We start from the raw sequence: 9,823 nt of genomic DNA, 5'->3' as shown, positions 1-9,823 counted from the left end.
GCACACATTCATCATGTACAGTGGGTGTGAACAGCGTGCAATTAAACCAAAAGCACCGTGTGCCACTGCGCCTCTCCGTGGTCTCATGCACAGTAATGGGTCATAGCACACATCAGGCACGGAGCTGAATGGCTATCACTACTGTAATAAACATATTATGACCTGATCACTATGTAAACTCTGCAGGAGGTGTCACATGGAACTGTATTGCCAGGCCATGACAAGATTATTAAACATGAGACTCACCTCCAGCACAGGACCAGGACAGTACAGAGCACAGAGGATCCAAACCACAGCCTGTAGTGAAAAGACTCTCACCAGGCAGCTGTGTGCTGCAAATAACCACGCAAAAATTAAATCCCATGTGATAATCCAACCAACATCATGATGTACAGACTTGCGTTGTGCTCCTGAAGTAAGCAAAAAAAGAAAAAGAAATTAAAGTTTGCTGGAAAGGCTGCGTCTGATGCATGGTGTGACTGCTGCAAACTTTCAGCAAAGGTGTCCAGTGGCACGCGCGCACGTGCGGCCTGCACACACACGTGCTGCGCACATGCGCCCCACACACATGCGCCTGCATGCGCGGAACTGGAATTATCACTGAACTGTGTGCATATGTGTGTTCATAACGACTGCATGAGCCACTAAACGTGCTCGTGGGGTGCACATGTGCGCATACCACTGGACATCTTCTGAAAGTTTGCTGGCAGTGGGCCAAGCAGTCACACCACGCATCAGACACAGCTTGGACACATATGGCGTGAGTCTGGTCCATACATTGGTTAGATATACAGTATTTGTGTTCAGTTATGGTTTTCTTTATTTGTTTTCTGTACTTGTTTTGGTATTAAGGTAGTTATTTTATTCAGGGTTATACTTTGAGTTTCATTCTTATTCTCACATTCCTTTGTTCTCTCTTGGTATGTGCATGTAGAACTGGATTTAACCAGTGTATACCACTTAGGATAAAGAGAGTTAGGTTACAATTATAAATCATATGTCTCCCATTATTGCACGGGCCTGGGGCAGGGGGATGGACCTCCCTTGAATACCCATGGGCCAATAAAAGAAGGATTTTGTGAAAAAAAAGGTCCGCCTCTGTTATGCATATGTAATCCTCTATAAAACTGCTTGTATCCATTATTCTGGGTTCTGCAAGAGTGGATCTTGTCTGTAAGAGAAGTTCTTGCAGGGCCCAGGCCTGATTATTTTTGCTGTGACTTTGATTAAATTTAAAAGTGCAGAATAGTTTGAGTTTGTACTTTGTAAGGGGCAGTATTACAGAAAGAACTGGAGGAAGAAATAACACATTGGTTGTACTCTGATGTCCAGTAGGATGAAGGATGAAGAGGATCAGGTAGAAGGCAAAAAGGGAGGACATGCAGGTGGTTGGTATGACAAGAAGATGCAGAGGACAGGGTGAGATGGAGATGAATGATCTGCTGTGGCAACTCCGAACGGGAGCAACTGGAACAAGAAGAAGAAGAAAATTTAACCCATCCTAATTATAGTTAGACACAATCCAACCATTCGGAGCGGTGAGCAGCCACAGTCAGGCACCTGGGTACCAACTGCAGATCGCTACATGCTGCCTTGGTCATGGGCAGAGAAAAGACCATGACCCTAATTTAATTCTGAGGAAAGGTTATATTTCATACATAACCTTTTGATTCATACAAAACACTTTATGAAAATATGTCCGCTGATTAATGCTTGGCTGACGATTGCTTAGGTTGTGCAAGGAAGGGCGAACAAACAACAAAAAAAGACTGCCAAATCCAAAGAAGGACAGTAGATCAGCAAACCTAGGCTGAAACCCTGAAACCCAGGCTATTCTTTTGAGCTGTTTTCACATATCAGTAGGAGTCTTGTGCACAATAAAGTGCAAAATCGCTATAAAGGTCATATAAAAAAATGCAACATATCGTAAATGCAGTCCGGAACTCCAAAAGTCAATGTGTGAATTTTCAAATTTTAATGCATAATATGCCAAATTGCATAATTTAGTTTTCATGAAATTAAAGCTGAACTGGAGAAAATGCTGGAACAATCCTTCACTGCCACACAAGAACCGTTAATGAATGTCAGTCTGGGAACAGTTGAGTGGTCTGTGTTCACTGATCCACGGCAGCGTGAGTAATCCTTGTTATAAAACCATTACTGCTCTTTACTGCAGACCAAATACAAAACTTAAGACTGCGAACAGTAGATCCATGTTGATTGGAAAGCTCAAAATTGTGTTTTACATGAAGAATAATCCAGGAAATGAACATTCACTTCAAATAATGAATGCAGTGAAATTGTGTGGAATAATGAGTGTTTTGATGAGGCGGCTACGCTTTCATTGTTGTCAGCCGTAGCCCGCAGACAGACACCACTCACAGATATCATCATTTCATTGAACCCATCTATTCATATTCAGAAGACCCAGGAGACAATAAGAGAACACGTATGGAGTAAAATATGCACCATTGTCTGTAAATCTCTTTCATTGCTTTTCATTGTCAAATTACCATCATATCACAAAGCAATGAGACAGATAGGCAGCGCAATAAAGCCGGGACAATAAGCAAGGCACATCTGACATCCAGGTAGGTGTGTTTGTGCAAATACGGTAATATCACAGCTTTGATAATCGCAGACTCCCACAGCGCCCTCACTGCTTTGATATTAGTGCGCATTGAAAGACGTTCAGATGAAACAGGGGGCACAGATTGGCAGCTGCAAGCGCTAATCCTACAACGGGTTCCACTTTCATTTGCTTTACAGATGGTTTTCCAACTCTGTGAAGCAGGGAAATACGTGAGCAGCTAATGAAAATGAATGGCCTGGTCCATTCAATTTGATTGCCAAAGCTGCTTTCATCAATATATCTAATAAAGGAGTCACACCTCCTGCTGGGGCAGAATTGACTCATGGTCTAGAAAGCAATTGATTTTTCATCTTATCTGCAGGATGACACTGCTTTCAAATGAGACGGCACATATTATCCAGAACAGATGAGACATATGAAACAAAGCTTTTCAAATATCAAGTATTGGGAAGACTGGAGTGACATTAGTCAAAGCATTTAAGTGCAGAAAATATCACAATTTGGACATTCACCTGTGGTATATAATACAGCAGGATCTCAGAGTTATTATTTCCTCCAAGCAAGGTGTGTTTTCACTCATGCCTGGGTTATTCATAAACTTATGGATCGATATTAATGAAAATTTTGGAGGTGTGGGTCATGGGCCAAGTGTAAAACCTTCATTATTTTATGGTGCTAATAAAGATCCAGTATGGTTGATTTCACCGAGAATAGGAAGCCCAGTGGGATAAGTGGGAAGGGGGTGAGACCAGAGGATCCTTGGTTGAAACCCCCATCTGACCAGAAAATCACTAAGGGCCCTTGGGCAATGTCCTTAATCCCCAAGTTGGCCCTGGTGTGTGGTGAGCACTTTGCCTGGCAGCAGTGAGTGTGAATGGTTGAAAGCGAGGCATTACTGTAAAATGCTTTGAGCTTCTGATATAGATGGAAAAGTGCTCTATAAATGCAGTCCATTTAAGGAACTGGGCTACCAATACGTAGATGCAGGTTTGTTTCCCGGTCACCCTACCTGACTGTGTCCTTGGACATGATACTTCATTTGCATTGTCCCACTTGACTCAGCTGTAAATGTGCACCAGCCTTAACTGATGGACTGGTGTCTCCTCCAGGGCTAGCTGTAGACTCTCATCTATGTCATGCTACGTATCCAGAGCTAAGCAACAGCCATGGGCAGCAGGGCTTATATAGGACTTATTTCAATATTGTATACAACTATAAAAATTAGAGATGATTTTTTTTTTAAATCCAAAAGCAGAGATGCTGTAAAAATAATGCATAGTTTCAAAATATTAAATAATTTCTGATAAAGAGTATTAACCATTCTCACCTGTGGCCTTTCTGTGTGGAGTTTGCACATTCTCTCTGTGGTTTCGTGGGTTTTCTCCGGGTGTTCCGGCTTCCTCCCACATTTAAAGACATGCAGATTCGGTGAATTGGAAACTTTAAATTCTCAGCAAGTGTGCATGTGGGTGTGAATGTGTTTGTCTGTCTATATGTGTCCCTGTGACAGACTGGCATCTTGCAGGGTATACCCTGCCTCACACCCTATGACTGCTGGGATAGGCTCCAGTCCCCCCGCAACCCTTAATTGGAGTCAGTGGTTGAAGATGAGTGACTGAGTGAGTGAATATTAAACATAGAAAACTGATTATTTAAATATGTGAGATAAGTGTACCTGTTCGGGCTTCATTTGTCTCACCCAGGTCATGCTGGTCTTGGCCATACTCCACCACTTTAGGGGTTGCTGGACATTGTTAATTGCCACTCATGATGAACTATGGGTCACAATGTCCATTGGAGCTTCCTAGTGCAGCAGATAACTGAAACAATCGTGCAAATGGTGATACAAGCACCAAGGTTGGCACAAATACTCCTTAGACATTGCTCTTTTGAACAAACCAACTGGCCACTTGAATTTTCAGTAGGTGGCCAGGTAGGGGTCAATTGAAGAATTACACAGGGGTCAAAATTAAAAATGCTGAAATCATTTTGAAAACTACACCACGTTATTTGTGTGATCGTAAAGATTCCAAAAAGGTATAGTTTGGGCTATCTATGACTAAATGTTCTGGAGTTATGGGGTAAAAACAGCAAAAACGGTGACAAAGGTCAGTTTCAGTTTGTACAGGGGTCAAAGTTAAAGTTGCTCCAATTTTGGTAAAAAATGATGCAAATTTTTAGTTGAGGTAACAGGGTTTTAAAAAGGAATAGTTTGCACCATGTATCATGCTTAGTTATCATGTTACGGGGTAACATATGTCACATGTCATAGAATTCAATGGACGTTGACCTTGTTTGACCTTTACTTTGGAGACCAAACATTCAACACAATCAAAACTATTCCATTTATTAATCCTATTAGCTCAACCAATAATTTGTATCACTTTTTACCAAAATTAGAGCAACTTTAACTTTTGACCCCTGTACAAAGTAACACTGACCTTTGTCACCGTTTTTGCTATTTTTACCCCATAACGTCTGATCATTCAGGCATAGATAGTCAAAACTATTCCTTTTTTGGAATCTTTATGATCAGACAAATAATGTGGTGTAGTTTTCAAAATGATTTCAGCATTTTTAATTTGACCCCTGTGTAATTCTTCAATTGACCCCTACCTGGCCCCCTATTGAAAATTTAAGTGGCCAGTCGGTTTGTTCAAAAGAGTAATGTCTAAGGAGTATTTGTGCCAACGTTGGTGCTTGTATCACCATTTGCACAATTTTGCTCTAAATATTCTCTTAGCCGCTGCAATATCCTATGGGGATTCTTATTTCGGTTTTGCATGTTTGACAACTGTGTGTTGTATTTTGTTCACTTGATCTTTGTTATTGTTACTATGGCCTAAGTAGTGCATCACCCCTCTAAGTCTGGTCTGCTTGAGGTTTCTTCCTAAAAAAAAAAAAACATACAGGGGGAGTTTTTCCCCTTACCATTGTTGCCTATGTGCTTCCTGAGGGAGGTTGTTAAGGTTAGACTAGGGGTGGGCAATCATGTGCCATGAAGGGCCAAGACACTGCAGGTTTCCCTTTCTACCAATCACCTCAGCAGGTGATTTCAATGATGATCAGGTGTTTATGTTCAGGGGAGAAGCTCACCAGCAAACCCACCTGCTGAGGTGACTGGTTGCAAGGAAAACCTGCACGGGCTTGGCCCTCGTTGCCCACCACTGGGTTAGACCTTACCCTTGTGAAGCGACTTGGGGCATCTTATGATGTGATTTGGCATTATATGAATAAATGTGCTGCTTCATGGCCTGTTTGGTGCCTTGATTGGGGCACTCCTTCTGCTGAATCACCTTTAAATTATTTACACATTATTCACTTTGTGTGTTTTTAGGAATCCGCTAGGTTGCGTAGCTACTAGCTCTTAGCCGATTTAGCATGGCGGCTTCTCCTGTCTCTCCCGTACTTTTCTGCTCTGGGTGTGAAATGTTTAGTTTTTCCTCAGCCTCCTTTAGCAGTAACGGTACTTGTAATAAGTGCAGCTTATTCGTAGCTTTGGAGGCCAGGCTGGGCGAATTGGAGACTCGGCTCCGCACCGTGGAAAATTCTACAGCTAGCCAGGCCCCTGTATTAGGTGCGGACCAAGGTAGCTTAGCCGCCGCTAGTTCCCCCCTGGCAGATCCCGGGCAGTCGGGAAAGCAGGCTGACTGGGTGACTGTGAGGAGGAAGCGTAGCCCTAAACAGAAGCCCCGTGTACACCGCCAACCCGTTCACATCTCTAACCGTTTTTCCCCACTCGACGACACACTCGCCGAGGATCAAACTCTGGTTATTGGCGACTCTGTTTTGAGAAATGTGAAGTTAGCGACACCAGCAACCATAGTCAATTGTCTTCCGGGGGCCAGAGCAGGCGACATCGAAGGACATTTGAAATTGCTGGCTAAGGCTAAGCGTAAATTTGGTAAGATTGTAATTCACGTCGGCAGTAATGACACTCGGTTACGCCAATCGGAGGTCACTAAAATTAACATTAAATCGGTGTGTAACTTTGCAAAAACAATGTCGGACTCTGTAGTTTTCTCTGGGCCTCTCCCCAATCAGACCGGGAGTGACATGTTTAGCCGCATGTTCTCCTTGAATTGCTGGCTGTCTGAGTGGTGTCCAAAAAATGAGGTGGGCTTCATAGATAATTGGCAAAGCTTCTGGGGAAAACCTGGTCTTGTTAGGAGAGACGGCATCCATCCCACTTTAGATGGAGCAGCTCTCATTTCCAGAAATCTGGCCAATTTTCTTGGATCCTCCAAACTGTGACTGTCCAGCGTTGGGACCAGGAGGCAGAGCTGTGGTCTTATACACCTCTCTGCAGCTTCTCTCCCGCTGCCATCCCCTCGTTGCCCCATCCTCGTAGAGACGGTGCCTGCTCCCAGACTACCAATAACCAGCAAAAATCTATTAAGCATAAAAATTCAAAAAGAAAAAATAATATAGCACCTTCAATTGCACCACAGACTAAAACAGTTAAATGTGGTCTATTAAACATTAGGTCTCTTTCTTCTAAGTCCCTGTTGGTAAATGATATAATAATTGATCAACGTATTGATTTATTCTGCCTAACAGAAACCTGGTTACAGCAGGATGAATATGTTAGTTTAAATGAGTCAACACCCCCGAGTCACACTAACTGTCAGAATGCTCGTAGCACGGGCCGGGGCGGAGGATTAGCAGCAATCTTCCATTCCAGCTTATTAATTAATCAAAAACCTAGACAGAGCTTTAATTCATTTGAAAGCTTGTCTCTTAGTCTTGTCCATCCAAATTGGAAGTCCCAAAAACCAGTTTTATTTGTTATTATCTATCGTCCACCTGGTCGTTACTGTGAGTTTCTCTGTGAATTTTCAGACCTTTTGTCTGACTTAGTGCTTAGTTCAGATAAGATAATTATAGTGGGCGATTTTAATATCCACACAGATGCTGAGAATGACAGCCTCAACACTGCATTTAATCTATTATTAGACTCTATCGGCTTTGCTCAAAAAGTAAATGAGTCCACCCACCACTTTAATCATATCTTAGATCTTGTTCTGACTTATGGTATGGAAATAGAAGACTTAACAGTATTCCCTGAAAACTCCCTTCTGTCTGATCATTTTTTAATAACATTTACATTTACCCTGATGGACTACCCTGCAGTGGGGAATAAGTTTCATTACACTAGAAGTCTTTCAGAAAGCGCTGTAACTAGGTTTAAGGATATGATTCCTTCGTTATGTTCTCTAATGTCATATACCAACACAGAGCAGAGTAGCTACCTAAACTCTGAAAGGGAGTTAGAGTATCTCGTCAATAGTTTTACATCCTCTTTGAAGACAACTTTGGATGCTGTAGCTCCTCTGAAAAAGAGAGCTTTAAATCAGAAGTGTCTGACTCCGTGGTATAACTCACAAACTCGTAGCTTAAAGCAGATAACCCGTAAGTTGGAGAGGAAATGGCGTCTCACTAATTTAGAAGATCTTCACTTAGCCTGGAAAAAGAGTTTGTTGCTCTATAAAAAAGCCCTCCGTAAAGCTAGGACATCTTTCTACTCATCACTAATTGAAGAAAATAAGAATAACCTCAGGTTTCTTTTCAGCACTGTAGCTAGGCTGACAAAGAGTCAGAGCTCTATTGAGCTGAGTATTCCATTAACTTTAACTAGTAATGACTTCATGACTTTCTTTGCTAACAAAATTTTGACTATTAGAGAAAAAATTACTCATAACCATCCCAAAGATGTATCGTTATCTTTGGCTGCTTTCAGTGATGCCGGTATTTGGTTAGACTCTTTCTCTCCGGTTGTTCTGTCTGAGTTATTTTCATTGGTTGCTTCGTCCAAACCATCGGCATGTTTATTGGACCCCATTCCTGCCAGGCTGCTCAAGGAAGTCTTACCATTATTTAATGCTTCAATCTTAAATATGATCAATCTATCTTTGTTAGTTGGTTATGTACCACAGGCCTTTAAGGTGGCAGTAATTAAACCATTACTTAAAAAGCATCACTTGACCCAGCTATCTTAGCTAATTATAGGCCAATTTCCAACCTTCCTTTTCTCTCAAGATTCTTGAGAGGGTAGTTGTAAAACAGCTAACTGATCACCTGCAGAGGAATGGTCTATTTGAAGAGTTTCAGTCAGGTTTTAGTGAAGGTTACAAATGATCTTCTTATGGCTTCAGACAGTGGACTTATCTCTGTGCTTGTTCTGTTGGACCTCAGTGCTGCTTTTGATACTGTTGACCATAAAATTTTATTACAGAGATTAGAGCATGTCATAGGTATTAAAGGCACTGCGCTGCGGTGGTTTGAATCATATTTGTCTAATAGATTACAGTTTGTTCATGTAAATGGGGAATCTTCTTCACAGACTAAAGTTAATTATGGAGTTCCACAAGGTTCTGTGCTAGGACCAATTTTATTCACTTTATACATGCTTCCCTTAGGCAGTATTATTAGACGGTATTGCTTAAATTTTCATTGTTACGCAGATGATACCCAGCTTTATCTATCCATGAAGCCAGAGGATACACACCAATTAGCTAAACTGCAGGATTGTCTTACAGACATAAAGACATGGATGACCTCTAATTTCCTGCTTTTAAACTCAGATAAAACTGAAGTTATTGTACTTGGCCCCACAAATCTTAGAAGCATGGTGTCTAACCAGATCGTTACTCTGGATGGCATTTCCCTGATCTCTAGTAATACTGTGAGAAATCTTGGAGTCATTTTTGATCAGGATATGTCATTCAAAGCGCATATTAAACAAATATGTAGGACTGCCTTTTTGCATTTACGCAATATCTCTAAAATCAGAAAGGTCTTGTCTCAGAGTGATGCTGAAAAACTAATTCCTGCATTTATTTCCTCTAGGCTGGACTATTGTAATTCATTATTATCAGGTTGTCCTAAAAGTTCCCTAAAAAGCCTTCAGTTGGTTCAGAATGCTGCAGCTAGAGTACTGACGGGGACTAGCAGGAGAGAGTATATCTCACCCGTGTTGGCCTCTCTTCATTGGCTTCCTGTTAATTCTAGAATAGAATTTAAAATTCTTCTTCTTACTTATAAGGTTTTGAATAATCAGGTCCCATCTTATCTTAGGGACCTCGTAGTACCATATTACCCCATTAGAGCGCTTCGTTCTCAGACTGCGGGCTTACTTGTAGTTCCTAGGGTTTGTAAGAGTAGAATGGGAGGCAGAGCCTTCAGCTTTCAGGCTCCTCTCCTGTGGAACCAGCTCCCAATTCAGATCAG

Source organism: Thalassophryne amazonica, chromosome 8 (assembly GCF_902500255.1).
Source record: "Thalassophryne amazonica chromosome 8, fThaAma1.1, whole genome shotgun sequence".
In the NCBI taxonomy this organism is placed as follows: Eukaryota; Metazoa; Chordata; class Actinopteri; order Batrachoidiformes; family Batrachoididae; genus Thalassophryne; species Thalassophryne amazonica.
Note: the sequence above shows the minus strand (reverse complement) of the source record.